Source organism: Pollicipes pollicipes, unplaced genomic scaffold (assembly GCF_011947565.3).
Source record: "Pollicipes pollicipes isolate AB1234 unplaced genomic scaffold, Ppol_2.1 Scaffold_4740;HRSCAF=5597_pilon_pilon_pilon, whole genome shotgun sequence".
NCBI classification, from domain to species: Eukaryota; Metazoa; Arthropoda; class Thecostraca; order Pollicipedomorpha; family Pollicipedidae; genus Pollicipes; species Pollicipes pollicipes.
Window position 1 is genome coordinate 23,448,837 of NW_023596545.1, and position 16,529 is coordinate 23,465,365.

The window sequence follows — 16,529 nt, forward strand, 5'->3', positions numbered from 1 at the left end:
CATTGATTAATTTTTGGGACTTCTCATAAGCCCTTCACTTACGCTTACAACTGTTCTTGGTGGCCTGAAAGTCCAGAGATACCCAGTTTTGTTGCGTTTTGTGTTAAAAAACTGCACCTGCTCGGCCGGCTATGGGCCCCCTGGAGCCAATGGGCCCCTTAGGGGCCCAACGGGGGGGGGGGCATGTCCAGTGGCCTCCCTCTCTGGATCCGCCCCTGCTTGTTACCGTACGCTTTGGGGGATACTTTTGCAATTTCCACTTTTTTGCCCCTCCCCGAACTCAGTTTGCCCTTGATGTCGGACTGTCGTGGGGAGAAAGTGATTCATCCTAAGCCTGAAGTGCCATTCAGGTGACCACGACGAAATCTCAAATGGGAGCACAGTAAATCCGAGATGGGACCCGAAGGGCTGGGGGGGGGGGGGGGGGCAGGAGCTTGTGTGCACCTAACTTTTCACTAATGTTTGCACATTTTACACATTAAATTACACATACGGTTTACATATTTTCAATTAATGCTCACACAAGCTGCTGGCCTCATTTAAATCTACGGCAAACCTTCACGGGAGCCTCAATATCTCTCTAGGGTGTGGGCTCCCTCCCCCCGGAGGGACGGAGTCCTCTTTATCTTTAGTCCCCTCTCTGGCATTAGAAACTACGCTGCTGTCCGTTATGAAAAGCTCGAATTATAATTCAGTCCGCTTAGAAGTGAAGCGAGTTGGCATCATCACGCCACACCAATAGACCATGAACCCACCCACTTAACAGAGGCCGTTGTCGAGACTCGAACCCGGGCTTACCACGTGCGAAACCAGTATGTTAACCATCCATCCGCTGGAGTGCGGGCCCGGCGGCCGAAAATTTGTGATCCGAATAGGACAGGTTCAGAGTGAGTTGATGGATTTCGTGATCGTTTGATGCCTATCACGCATAGAGCCGTTTTTCGCACGGGATTATGCATATTTGCACTTGCTTTCCTCTAACGCTGGCAATCCGCGTATGCTTGACGCGCACAGCCATCTGAAAGGTTTTTGGAGGGTGTTTAAGCCCGGTGCGTAGCCAGCCTCCATTTTGGAGGGCGTATAAGCCCGTTGCGTAACCACCCTCTGTTTTGGAGGGTGTATAAGCCCGGTGTGTAACCGCCCTCCGTTTTGGAGGGTGCATACGCCCAGTCTTATTGGAATGTCGCGGAAAGCTGCACTGATGTAGAACATTATTGTTGTTGGCGGAAAGACAGACAGACAGACAGACAGAGGGATAGAGAGACTCTTTAATCCCTAAATACTGAGCTCTCTTTCGCGCAAGACAGGTAAGCAGTTTCATGATTGAAAATCGGAAAACGTTCTGCTGACGCCATACCTTAAAATCACGTCGTGACCTATATTAAAATTTCGTCTACGTTTTTACGACAAAACCGGTCATGCTTGAACGACTTTAACTCCATAAGTATAAAATAAAACCAGCCGTGTTTTTTTGCGGTTGAGCATACCATCACCACCATCAACATACCTGATTTGAAGCCGAATTGAAAGCGTCTGTATGCAGATATAGCTGAGGAATATCCGTCTAAAAACCGCGCAATGCAGACGTAGGGTAACATGCGAAATGTGTGTCTCCAAAATAAATGCAGAAAGCGGCTACCAAAGAAACATCGGATTATCAAAATGACACAAACAAGTTCTCAAGGTGTCACTATTGTTGTATGTACATAAGAGCCATAAGAACCAGACAGTGAGGCTATGGTGAGCAGACGTATGCTTGACAAGCCTGCTACATTTGATGCGTAGTTATCCGGTTCAGGTAAACCGTCACTACAGCAGCTGCGTGCTGTTAAGAGCACTGGCAGCACTAGATGACAGACTACGTGTGTTGCCCACTCTTCTTCCAGGTAGTTTCACATCGTTTTTGCACGAGGCGTATAACGTCAAGAGCGTATCAACTTTATCCAAGTAAGCCAGACCAATTCTACACATTGATGCTTAGGAACACTTAGTGTTACCTGATTTTGCATATTGCCACTCAAGCAAGCGGTCGTCGTCAAAAACCATCAGAAGGCGTCATGCAATCCTCTTCAAATGTATAGGCTCGTGCAGCCCTTGACTGGACGCATGTTCTCTGGAGCAGAGGCCAGAATTGCAAAAGGCCAAGAGACCAAGCAAACCATCGACTTTGTATATTGTAATAGCTCAAAGTTTTGTCTTTTGACAAAATAATCAGCACGTGCTTCTTAACGTCATTTAACCAGTACACTGAGAGCAGATATGCCCCTTTACCAGAAAATTCGTGATCACTGGGCCTCACCAGACACTCAGCTGCTCAGGCTATGTGGCGTTGCCTGCCTTATTACCCTCTGTCTGACTGTCTGAATCCAACTCTACCTCTGGCTTCCCAGACATACAGTTGAGCCACTGCACTATCGCAGCCTCTCTACCTGCAAATGAGCTGATGAACTTATGAATGAACTTACTGATGAATGAACTAATCACTGATGGGCAATGCATTATCTTCTAGCGCGCCTTAAGTTTTCTTAGCTTGCCCCTAAACCACGGTCATTCAGTAATTAGTAGTGAATCTTTTCGTGTGCACAACTTGACTTAATCTGCAGACACGTTCACACACACACACCACACACACACCACACCCACACACACAACACAACACCACAACACACACCACACAACACACCACACACCACACACACACACCACACACACACACAACACACCACACACACCCACACACCACACACACACACACACCACAGTACGTTGATTTTAACAAGGAAAATTTCTTCCTTTCAATGGAATCACTCCTTTTTAACCAATGGTCTAAGTCTTCTAGAAGAATTATTGCGAAAGAAAGCATGGCAATATCAGAGGTATCAGATGCTAACAACGTAGAATCGAGCGCCGTTACCTGGAGGTGGGCTTGGAGAGCGCCGGCTTGGGATCGGTGGAGTCCAAAGGTGTCTTGATTTGCCCAAAAATTATCGAATTTGGCTACCTTTCACCTCAAGAGAATTCTCAAACAAATTGCCCACAGCAAAATCCCGATACTTCCTTGAAACCTCAGAACTGTTTGAGTTCACGATATCATTTGCAATATCTCCATGACGTCTGACTGGTTAGCGATCATAACTGTTGGCCGAGGGCATGTATAGGAAATCATGAATAAAGCAAACGTGCGATAGCGGGGCGCTAGATACACTCCTCGGAGACTGAGCCTACATAAAACGGCAAAATTTCCAACTGTGCTGTGCCGCTCTGACCTATTCCCCATAGCGTTGTACTGTGAAAAATGTTCGGCTTTTTCCCGCCTTTGACACTCATGACGCAGTCGTTTGCCGTGCTTTGCCTCTTAGCCTTTAAAAATGCCTCTTGGCTATATCTATGACAATATTTCGGTTGAAGGGCGCTTCAACCACTTTGGTCATTTTTGCGCCCACCGGGCTACATCTATGCGATGCACAATCTGGTATCGGCATCACCTTTTCTCTTGCCCCTTCCCCACTTAACCCCGACGTCTCCCGATTTCCCAACGCTTAATTTTCATCCCTCTGTCCGGTGCCTCGTGGGGCCTAGTATCTTAGCCATTTTGCCTTTTGGTCCGATCATCCATCGCCGCAGACTTTGATCAGTCGCTCCCCTCCGTGCTCTCTGCAGCGCCTCTGGCTTTCGCCACGCGTCCGTCAGCCCAAAGCCGCGCCGGCGCGGGCTGGCGGGACACGGTTCGTTTGTGGCCCGGTCCCAGAGAAGCGCGCCAGCGGCCGCCGGTCCCGGTGGAGAGTGGACGCAGTGTCGTAATCGATGCGTCGACGCCGACGGGTCCGCGGGCCGCGCGACCCGTCGTCGAAAGACCAGACAGCTAATGGATGGGCTCGAGGCGGCGCCGAGGCCGTCGTCGGTCATCGCATGGCGGTGGAGGTCGGCGGCGCTGTGAAAACTGCAGAAAACTCGAGGCGTCCATGGGCACGGGCGGCTGAGGATGGGCTGGAGTAGGGGCTGCGGTGAGGCTCGGACAGAGGCGGCAGGGGACGGAGGATGATGACTTCACTCGAGCTGCGGTGAAACTCGTACAGAAGCGGCGGGAGGCGATGGAAGATGACTTGATTCGTGCTAAAGCTGTTCCAGGACTGACTATTTTGCGACCGTTTGATTCACCCGCCCAAAGACTATTTATCGTTCAGCACACAATTTCAGACGTTTTGAACACGCTTTAGGCTTTGAGGTTCCACTATCACGCTGTTCGGGTCAAGTGCTTGCGGCGAAGCTGCGGGCTGTAGACCAGGCTGTAATAGCAACGCTGGCCTCTCTTGCTCTGCATCCAGTAGCTCCTCTTGCCATTTTTTGGGACTAAAGCTTCATCTAAATTTAGTTCGGCAGGCATGCAATGATTTACATCTGTGAAACAAAAATATCATAAGGAACATTAGCGATAGATGCAATGAAACCAGCGTTACAAAGGGGTACACAAACATACGATATCGACCACGTCATCCAATTTCAGCACGCCCTGCCTTCCAAGAATTTTCCAAAGCCTTTAGGTCCTGTATTCTTGTAATATATGAGGCTTAATAAGCAGTCTTTGGGCAAATTTCCCCGTGCTTAAATTATCATTTTATGACGCATGCCTTCCCAGCCCAAAGTGCATAACTGCGGGCACGTCCCAACTGCAATTCATTCTCGCTACGCCTGGTAGCCTGTGCTGCACCACTTTACCCACTGCAGTGTCGTGTGTTTCCGCCGGACTTTTTGCGTCAGCGTAGCGGCGTCCAATACGCAATATTCACCGCCGGTGCTCATAACGCACGGCTAACAGATACCACGTCGTACGAGGTTCCGTTATTGTCGACCGGCCGTGCCCTTATGAAAAACTCCCCTGCCGCCACCGGCGGCGCTGATGGCTCCAATTTGTACCGGTGAAATGGGACCGCGCCGAACACGGCCAGTCGGGCGCGATGGCTTTTTCACTGTCCCCGCTCGGGTCGGGCCGAGCAGCGCCGGAGCCAGGCTTGACGTTGCGCTGCGGGGTCGCGCGTGGGCCGCCGGCGGGGGTGACGGCGCCGCGTGCTTTTTACCTGTCCTCTCCAGGCCGCGGAGTCATTCGTCATCGCCGAATCGGCACGGGCCGACCTCGGCAGGTCTCGGCAGCGCGACCTGCCGCACGGCGCCCCCGCCATTCCGCAAAAACCGTCATTGAAAATGCATTAGTCCGGCAACACGGCGCGCTCGGCAAAAACGTAACGACCGGCGTGATGGATGCCGCCGGCCGCGAGGAGTTGCCCTCAAATGAAGGAAACGGCTGCCTCGCCGGCCGCGCCGCTCGACAGCCCGGCGGCTAATGAATGGAAACCCGGCCGGGCTGACGGGTTCCGTGCCCCGTGACCGAGCACCGGTCAGGTCACGAGTGATGCCCCGAGGGGCGGCCGCCTCGGGCCAGAGGAATAGCACGAACTTTCAAAGCTTGGCGGGAGGCACTTGAGCCGCCGCCTACGAGCGTCTGTGGGTTAATGATGGTGATGCCTGATGCACACTGACTTGTCTGGTGAGATGTGCGCGTATAAGCTGACATTCTATGAAAGGTATTTTATTCACATTTTCGTGGTTCTAGATTGGCCTCAAATGTGCATGATGACTTATTTACCATACCAAATGCATCGCGAGAACGGCTGCTGATAGTGTGGTGGTTAGGCTGCATACATGGAAAACAGAGGTGCGGGGCTGGATTGTCGCGGTACCCGCCACTCCTGCCAGGGTGGCAGGCAGATGACGTCATAAAGTCCCACTACCAGGGTGGCAGGCAGACGACGTCATAAAGTCCCGCTGCCAGGGTGGCAGGCAGATGACGTCATAAAGTCCCACTGCCAGGGTGGCAGGCAGATGACGTAAAGTCCCACTGCCAGGGTGGCCGGCAGATGACGTCATATAGTCTCACTGCCAGGGTGGGAGGCAGATGACATCATTAAGTCCCACTGCCAGGGTGGGAGGCAGGTGACGTCGTATAGTCTCACTGCCATTGTGGGAGGCAGGTGACGTCATGTAGTCTCAGGAGCGAATGCGTCGCAAAGCACCAATGAAGACGACGCATCGCGAGAATGAGCCCGGAAATGGAAGCCAACATACAATGTCTTGGAACCCGCGCCCGAATGCTGGCTGATCGGTGATGAAATTAAGACCAATCACCGTGCGCTTTATGCGAGACACAAAACCTGGAACGCGGACGACGGATTTGGGATACTGATGGGAGAGAACGGGAGGAATGGGCAGAGAGCCGAGCACCGCCTCCCTTTTTCGTTGAAACCCAATGGACCAAGCTGAGCGTCAGCCCTAAGCTTCATCCCTTGCGTTGTGCCCATGCCCTCTAGCCCCATAGCCCCATGGCGTTGCGCCGAAAGGGACGAGGTGAACGTCTCAAGATCACTGGTCATAACAAAAAGTGGTGCTACCAGCCAGTGTGCCCTAAATGACGAGAGATCTTCCAGCAACGGAGCGCATCAAAGTGCATAGAAGCATTTTAAAACACGGAAAACGGAAACAAATACTGGACGGAGGGAGATTTTGGGGCAGTCCGTAGACACTCCTAACGTTGGGCCATCCTGAAGACTTAAACGTGGGACCCGTGCCTCGGCGCTTGGCATGTTAGGTCGTGTATTGCATAACCCCAGCAATGACAATTATGGTATTCATGAATAGCGTGATTGGTTTTTGCAGTTGCGATATTTTAGGGTGTGGTACCCATTATGGTATTCATTGATCGTGTAATGAATTTTTACAGATGTGATATTTTGGTGTGTGGTAGCCACTGCCCACTAGAGACCTTCTCGGGTAGCCCTTTCATGCCTGAGGCTGCCATCACCGCATTATTATATCTGTGCCTGTCCGCTACCCGTGATATACCCACTCATGATATACTCGTGATATACCCACTCTCACTCACTCATCTACCCACCCGTTTGCCATTTGTTTTGATATGTTACTTCTCCTAAGTTCCACGTAGCCAATACATTGATGCCTTAAGAAGATTTTAAAAGGCTTCAATGTGCATGTTGTACTGTTACTGCCGTCTAAAGACTTAACTGCACGTGTTTCCTTTTTCGCGCTTCGCACACAAAGACGTCGTACGAAAAGATGAGCGTTTCATACTACAACGCCAACCGTTTGCATGCATTCCGTCTTAAACGCGGTGTAATGGCATTAACAATATACTATGACCCATATAACCTTGGGAAATTCCTTTCACGTTGGAAAACTTGCACTCAATATTAATAGATGTGTTTAGATTTTTCAACACATTTGTTTATAAGTAACCTTATTTAAACCCCGTTGCCCTAGCCGCCTTCATCAGGCATGGGGTTAATATCAGACCTACTTTAAAAGAAAGGTATTTACTGTTTCGTTCGTTCATTTGTTTTCATGTGTCAAGTAAAGTTATGGGTTGTCTGTGTTGCAATGGAATTGAGCTGGCCATGTTCCTGTGCATTACTTCACCGAAGGATCTAATGCACCGTACGTGTGTGAGATCTGGGCCTGATTGGGGAAATGCTGAAATAATCTTGTACGGGTTTCACAGTGTCGCATTTTGTGATGTAGGCACATACTCCCAGCCCCGTTTTGTGATCATTACTGTTTGATAATTTCCCTGATTGAGGTGCGTTGAAAGCAGTGGGCGTTTGTGACCATAGCCCAGTGCGTGTCAAAGCACATCAGAATTCCGATAAAGGAAAAATGCTGACTGCTGATGGCGTTATGCTCCCTCTTGAAAGCTGTCGATTACATCGCTTATATTTCTACTGCCAACGTGATGTCTAATTAAGTGAATGGTTGTTTACTGTGATATTTGCTTCTGTTTTGCTTTTGTTTTTTGGCGGTGAAATAGCATCGAGTATTGGAGTGACCAGTTACTTGGTGCACACTCATGGGCCCGTGGACGTCATGGAGATCAAAAGCAGAGCTGTGGTCACGAATATTCAGCAAAAGCGTCACACCGGCACGATGTTTTCAACAGTCAGTGCAGCACCGGCAGTGGTATTCGTCATGTACGTGAGTTCTTTCCTTCATTTCTCTCCCTCTCTCAGCCCTACTCTACTTCTGCTCTTCTCATCATCTATTAACCTTCAAGTCTCCAACAGCAAACAGACATCCATACCATCAAGTACAATGTCCTTTATCAGTGTGGCGATCCGAGAGCCTCCTTCCGTTCTTAGTGGCATATGTAGGAAAAGAGCTAAGCTGTATGTGCCTGGTCTCTCTTTCTTCAACGTTGCTGCTGGTTTTAGCATGTTTTCTCACGGTGTGGGAAATTCTACATTGCAGGACATGCGGGAGAAATGGTAAGAAATGCAAAACAGTTTGTAGCATACATGTGCCTATATATATATATATATATATATATATATATATATATATATATATATAAATATATATATATGCGTGTGTGTGTGTGTGTGTGTGTGTGTGTGTGTGTGTGTGTGTGTGTGTTGTATGTGTGATATTTACTTTCCTTCAGTCTTCATCCGCAGAAAACCACACGAACTATACCTGGTCAAATGGCGTGTGAGTCGGTAGCAAAACCCATACTCTTGGCATGGCGTTTCAGTAAAGCACCACTTTGCGTCTGCGGCGCGCTGGAATGCGTGCGCTCCCGTGCCGTGCCGTGCCGTGCCGTGCCGTGCCCTGCCTGCATGTGACGCTTGTTTCGACACGGCTCACCGGCTGGTAGCTCTCGGATAATCGACATGCAAAAAGGCAGCGCGCAAAAAGGCTCTGCGGCGCGTAAGCCCGTGACGAATCTGTCCGGCGGTGGTGCGTTTCACCGCCGCGTTGCAGTCTCCAGTGCGCGGCTTTCACCGCCCACCGCTCGCGGGCGGATCGGCCGTCCGCTCCCGCCCCGAACCCTGCCTCGTTCCCGCCGCTGCGCTGCCGGCGGATATCACGATCTGCTGACTCACCTGTGCTCTTGGACTCGTTTTCGTATGACTGCAGGTCTTGATGACCTTTTAACACGTGCGCGGGCGGCCGGCTAGATAACCTTCGCTCGGATGGGGGATCAATTTGACCCCCCTGAAATATCGGGAACTAAGAAAGCTAGAAACACAGAATTTACAGAGTGTGTTAACCTGTACGTGAACTCACTTACGTCAAAGTTTCAGGTTCCTAGGCCATGATCTTCGGGACAAAAAGGTTAAACAAGGTCAAATTCCAGGTTGGTCTACAAAGTGCCTCCAGAACCTAGACAGCCGTTTCTAAGCAAAAGATCACATTCTCATTCAAGGTCAGTGACCTTTTTTGACCTTTTGAAGGTCAAGGTGACTAAAATCATACGAGATTGCTTTGAGTTTTGCATTTGACTATGCGACAAAGATTATGCTAGGCAGTATGTTCCTAATACAAAATGTTGGCCTGGGTAATTTTAGGTCAATGATCTATTCTGACCTCTTAGAAGTCAAAATGCATAATGCGATTCCTGCTATCAATAAATGAGCACCAGAAACTATCCCATGCAGCAAGCCCTAGAGTAACAAAACAGGTTTGTTTTGACATTGGTGTGACCTTCATACCTGACCTTAGGTCAATGTAATTTGCTCATTCAACTGTTGTGTTGCCTAAGAAAGCATCTCAGAGATGTATGACTTCACCTAACACTCCGGTGTTAGATCAGATCGAAGGATTCTCTAGAAATTGCTTTCGCTGAAACCATGGTCCGACTTTGACCTGTCATAGGTCAGCGACCTTACAAAGTACATCTAAATTTTGATGCGTCTACAGCTATGCAAAGCTTGGCGCGGCTACGCCGCGCCGTTCGGAAACCATTCTGGAAAAACCTTTGGGGGATGTCAATTTGAACCCCCACCCGAGCGCGTGTTAATGAGGGACAGGGGTGACAGATGGTAATTCCAAGTGCGACCCCCGGCCCGGCGTGGTACTTCTGCAATGTAACGGGAGACCCTCGTGAGCGGCACAGCAAGATGGACATCAGGAACAGTCCAGACGCAGCATGGTGTCCGCAACAGGGGCAGAAACAATCGAGCACACGTTAGCGTCGCCAGTAGACACGTCAACGAGCAACTGGATGCTTCGATGTCCAGATAGACACGTCAACGAGCAACTGTATGTCTCGATGTCCACATAGACGCGTCCACGAGCAACTGTATGTCTCGATGTCCAGATAAGCACGTTAACGAGCAACTGCCACTCGATGTCCGGTGTCCAGTAGGACGTCACTAACGCGCTCTCCGGTGTCCGAATGTAGTGCGAGATGTAGCCGTGGTCGTTGAGACGGTTCAACTTCGGTGGCCTCATGGTGATGCATCAGTTAGTCCTGGTGTTACCCGCAATCCGCCCGCTGCTTCATCTACTTACAACATTTCTGGTAAACAGTAATGTTGCACAGTTATTATCATAGCATATTTATGTATATATATATATATATATATATGTATATATAATATATATATATATGTATGTATATATATATATATATATATATATACATATATATATATATATATATATATATAGTAGCCAAATAAACAAGAATTACATCTACACGCGATAATGATAACATAGAAAGATAGTAAGCAATGCACCTCCCAGAGTTTGCAGTGACGCGTTAAATCTTATAGTGTGTGGTAGGTGATGGAGCAGCTTGGCTTGAACATTAAATTTTTCCAATGTCTTTTATGTAGCAGTTACTCATGAGCTCCTGGATCACGTGTCATGTTCATGAATCATATGGCCCATGACTCTGCAGGCGTCTGACCTCACAATTCTGAGCCCCGCATTCATGACACGCCATTCTGAATTGAGCTGAGGTCTGAACGATGCAGTTAGATGACCGCATTGTTCCCAATCAAAGTGATAAAAGTAGTTATTGCACCGTATATGCTTTATGCGATCAACTGAGCGATTGCTACCCGCCTGATCTCTCCCTCACACTCTCTCTCCCAATCTTTCTCTTCCGTTCTCCCTTCCTCCCTCCCTCCCTCTCTCTCTCACCCTGGACTTCCTCTCCGCCTTCCCCTATTCGCCTGTAACGTTCCGTCACTCTGTCTCCGTCTTCTCTCCCATCTCGTTCCGCCGATCCCCGACGCCAACCGAGACTGTCGAGACCCCTGCCATCCGTCTTCCATTGTCCACAGCTTCCCATCGGACCAGTGTCTCCCGCACGTCCAGAGGCGCGGCTCGCAGGCTCCATTTGGACGCTGTGGTCTGAGTCGCACACAAATTATCCAGAATTTGCATCTGACCGTGAATTAACTACTGTCCATGTCTGAGATTTTCGTCGCATTCTAAACCTCACATACAATCCAATCCCCCCCTCCCCCCAAGGCCTGGGCGCGCCACTGACGGCACCGGTCCGCCGCATTTCTCACGCGCTCGGGAGGAATGCGCCGCGCCCGTCACTTCGCACCCCCGACTGCAACAGCTCTATCACCCTCTCGCCTTTTTGCCGGCGTTCATTAGGATGCACGCGTCGGCCGGCTAATATGATTGCAGCGTCCACTTCTCAACTCGCGCCAACGCCACCCGTCGCGGCAAAAACCACGCTGGCGCGCCGTTTTTGTCAAACGCGCGCAATGTGGCGCAGCCAGCCGCGATGGGGCGAACCCCGGGAGACTCTCGACCCTCTGGGCGGGCTGCCGGTCCTCGAGACTGTCCCGAGCAGCGCCCGGAGCCGGAGCGAGGCTCTCCAGCGGTTCGAGAGGGGGAGCAGCTTCATGCCGCTGGCCCTCCGACCACGCGGACGGGAAATGCGAGGCGACCCCGACCCCAGCGCACATTCAGCTGCAGGCCAAAATTCTGAGACGCATTGCACATTTCAATAGGTTGGTTGGAAGCTGGTCATTGCCAGCGGACGAACTGCGGAAGTTGCGTGGTCCATGATGCAAATTTCAGTAACGTGGAGTCTTGAATGGGTGTATTTATGCCAGACATTTTCCCAAACTCTGGTACAGAACAACTAACTTCACATTTACTTCTACGCCAAGCGTATTTTTATCGTGAGCAATAGGGAATGTTGGGTCTTTAGTCTTCCCTGAGGTTAAAAGGTGTAAGTGATCAGTTTTCCCGAAAATATTGCAATGCTCGGGCCGCAAATTAAGAGCGACATTGACACACCCCAGACAGCGGGAGAACCTGCTCGCGAGTTGAACTCAACCCACGCCATGCACCACCTTCGGATTATTGTTAGATTTCCACCAAAGGTGCGAGTGCCCGGCACTGCCGCCTTCCCCAAGTTCTTATGTCTGTGTAGTGAGTACATGTTTGAGCGATGGGTTCATGGGGCATCATGTTCGGACCCCTGTCTCTTTGGCTAGCAGGTGTACTGATTCGAAGTGATGTTCTCGTCAGAGGGGTACCGATTTGAAGTACCATTCACGTCAAAGGAGCACTGATTCCTTAACTGATCTCATCAGAAGAGTACTGATTCAGGGAAGCGTTCTCGTCCGGTTCTTTTTGTGTGTCCATTTTCCTCCTCCTTTGATGGTGGCCGAGATGCAGTTTCTACATGTACAACCCCTTGCCCGAATCTCAGCCGCTCGTGACAGGTCAGTGCCGTATCCACGTTTGATATAACTGGTGCTGAGGGACTCAAATCTCGCCGGCTAGTCACCGGCATTCGTCTTTGTCATGACCAGTGCTCAGAGCACCAGCTGTCCTGGGTCGGTCAGTGTCATTCTTCTTTGTCATGACCGGTGCTCAGAGCATCAGCTGTCCCGGGTCGGTCAGTGGCATTCGTCTTTGTCGTGACCAGTGCTCAGAGCATCAGCTGTCCCGGGTCGGTCAGCAGCATTCGTCTTTGTCATGACCAGTGCTCAGAGCACCAGCTGTCCTGGGTCGGTCAGTGGCATTCGTCTTTGTCATGACCAGTGCTCAGAGCACCAGCTGTCCTGGGTCGGTCAGTGGCATTCGTCTTTGTCATGACCAGTGCTCAGAGCATCAGCTGTCCCGGGTCGGTCAGTGGCATTCGTCTTTGTCATGACCAGTGCTCAGAGCATCAGCTGTCCCGGGTCGGTCAGTGGCATTCGTCTTTGTCATGACCAGTGCTCAGAGCACCAGCTGTCCTGGGTCGGTCAGTGGCATTCGTCTTTGTCATGACCAGTGCTCAGAGCACCAGCTGTCCTGGGTCGGTCAGTGGCATTCGTCTTTGTCATGACCAGTGCTCAGAGCATCAGCTGTCCTGGGTCGGTCAGCGGCATTCGTCTTTGTCATGACCAGTGCTCAGAGCACCAGCTGTCCCGGGTCGGTCAGTGGCATTCGTCTTTGTCATGACCAGTGCTCAGAGCACCAGCTGTCCTGGGTCGGTCAGTGGCATTCGTCTTTGTCATGACCAGTGCTCAGAGCATCAGCTGTCCCGGGTCGGTCAGTGGCATTCGTCTTTGTCATGACCAGTGCTCAGAGCATCAGCTGTCCTGGGTCGGTCAGTGGCATCCGTCTTTGTCATGACCAGTGCTCAGAGCATCAGCTGTCCTGGGTCGGTCAGTGGCATTCGTCTTTGTCATGACCAGTGCTCAGAGCATCAGCTGTCCCGGGTCGGTCAGTGGCATTCGTCTTTGTCATGACCAGTGCTCAGAGCATCAGCTGTCCCGGGTAGGTCAGTGGCATTCGTCTTTGTCATGACCAGTGCTCAGAGCATCAGCTGTCCCGGGTCGGTCAGTGGCATTCGTCTTTGTCATGACCAGTGCTCAGAGCATCAGCTGTCCGGGTAGGTCAGTGGCATTCGTCTTTGTCATGACCAGTGCTCAGAGCACCAGCTGTCTTGGGTCGGTCAGTGGCATTCGTCTTTGTCATGACCAGTGCTCAGAGCACCAGCTGTCTTGGGTCGGTCAGCGGTGTGCGTGTTTGTCATGACCAGTGCTCAGAGCATCAGTTGTCCCGGGTCGGTCAGTGGCATTCGTCTTTGTCATGACCAGTGTTCAGAGCACCAGCTGTCCCGGGTCGGTCAGCGGCATTCGTCTTTGTCATGACCAGTGCTCAGAGCATCAGCTGTCCCGGGTCGGTCAGTGGCATCCGTCTTTGTCATGACCAGTGCTCAGAGCACCAGCTGTCTTGGGTCGGTCAGTGGCATTCGTCTTTGTCATGACCAGTGCTCAGAGCACCAGCTGTCCCGGATCGGTCAGCGGCATTCGTCTTTGTCATGACCAGTGCTCAGAGCACCAGCTGTCTTGGGTCGGTCAGTGGCATTCGTCTTTGTCATGACCAGTGCTCAGAGCACCAGCTGTCTTGGGTCGGTCAGCGGTGTGCGTGTTTGTCATGACCTCAGCCTCAGTTGTCCCGGGGTCGGTCAGCGTTGTCCGCGTTTGACGTGGCCTGTGCTCCTGTGATGTCTGTGCCCGGAACGCTACCGGCCGCGCGTGCCTTTTTGCTGCCGCTGTCGACAGACGACTGCCAGTTAGGCGGCGGGCTGGTATGCGTGCCGATGAGGCAGCAGTGTGGAGGGCCGACGGTCTCCCGCGGCTGAAGAAGAGACCCGTGCCGAGCCGGCCCGTACAGCCGCCGCAGCGATCTCTGGCGGCACAGCTGCGCATTCCACAATCCGCTTTGGTCGCATTTGTTTGAGACCAATTATTCTCCAAGTCATCCGTGAAATCTGCTTGCCAGCATCATGCATGATCCATCGTGATTGCAAAAGAGCTCCAAATAAATCTCGGTGAGGCCCAGCGTTGGGTCCAGTGTTATGCTAACATCTATCCTAAAGGAAAAATACAGAGCAAGGGTGCGAGGTGCTAGCCACAATATATATTTTGGGAGAGTTATCTTCATATTCCCATTGTGAAACAGAGGGTGACATTTCTAGGAATTGGTTTCAGTATAGCAGCCAGAATTAGACCAAAGGCTCGCATCACTAGGTTGCCCTTTTAATCGCCGCGTGTAATTTTCCCCCGTTCCCCGCCATTCGGCCTCAGTTCTCTCTCTTGCCAATTATCCGTGCCACCGCCTCCCACCGCCCATAATGCTCCCGCCCCACCGCCCGTAATGCTCCCGCCCCACCGCCCATAATGTTCCTGCCCCACCGCTCATAATGTTCCTGCCCCACCGCCCATAATGCTCCCGCTCCATCACCCATAATGCTCCCGCCCCACCGCCCACAATGCTCCCGCCCCACCGCCCACAATGCTCCCGCCCCACCGCCCACAATGCTCCTGCCCCACCGCCCATAATGCTCCTGCCCCACCGCCCATAATGCTCCCGCTCCATCACCCATAATGCTCCTGCCCCACCGCCCATAATGCTCCCGCCCCACCGCCCATAATGGTCCCGCCCCACCGCTCACAATGCTCCCCGCCCCACCGCCCATAATGCTCCCGCCCCACCGCCCATAATGCTCCCGCCCCACCGCCCACAATGCTCCCGCCCCACCGCCCATAATGCTCCCGCCCCACCGCCCACAATGCTCCTGCCCCAACCGCCCACAATGCTCCCGCCCACCGCCCACAATGCTCCTGCCCCACCGCCCATAATGCTCCTGCCCCACCGCCCATAATGCTCCTGCCCCACCGTCCATAATGCTCCTGCCCCACCGTCCATAATGCTCCCGCCCCACCGTCCATAATGCTCCCGCTTCCGGTATTAAAACTGCAAGCACGAATTAAGAGTTCGTGCAGGCTGTCTAGAACGCTTCATGGAACTAGCATGTGTAGTACAGGCCAAGTGCTGAGAACGGGTGGCGCCCCGCCTGAAGCCCACACCATGACATCTTCAGCGCCGCCACCCCCCCCCCCTCTCCCTCTCTCTCTCCCTCTCTCTTTCTCTCTCTCTCAGTCGAAAATCTCCGGCCGCTGGCTTCCGCAGCAAGTGATTTGTCAACAAGCTAGGTGCTGTTGTAGGTGTGATAGGGCCGGTCTGAGATGCAGATAGTGACCAGAAATATTACACCAAGCCAAACAAAAACCCACCGATTCACCTGGTCTTGGCTTGAGCTGCTCCTTCCGTTCTCCCGCTGCAGTGCACAGTCCCCTTCCGCTCCATAGCATGCATACCGATACTGCAGTTACAAGTCAAGGGAAGAATGTCCAGAGTAGAAACAGTAAACGTCATGTTTGTCACTAGAAAGCATCCTTATATTACTTTCACCTGCGAGCATGCATGGTAGGATTTATTTAATGTTGCAGAATTTGCTAAGGCAGTTTAATGCTGTAGTTCTATACAATGCATTTCGACGCGATTCTTTTACAAGTCGCTCTTAATGCACAATCTGGAGCAAATATACACCGAAATGAGCATAGTTGTCTACCACCCGAGGAACCGTTAACGGCTTTCCGGTGCTAGTTTACATCAAGAGATAACTAAACTTATTATGCGGAACTGAAAGCCTGAATTCACGATCAGCTAAACCATGCTGTTGTCATCGGTAACAACTCACGTCTTTTGAAGCCATCGGCACTCTTTTGAGTCTGGTTGTTTTGCCTTCATTTCTTCAGAGTGACTGGTAACGTATATGCATTTTCTCATGCACGATAATGCATGCTCTATTATTGATATCCTCTATCAATGTAAGACTGTGCTATGCCGTGATTCGGATTCCAACCGGG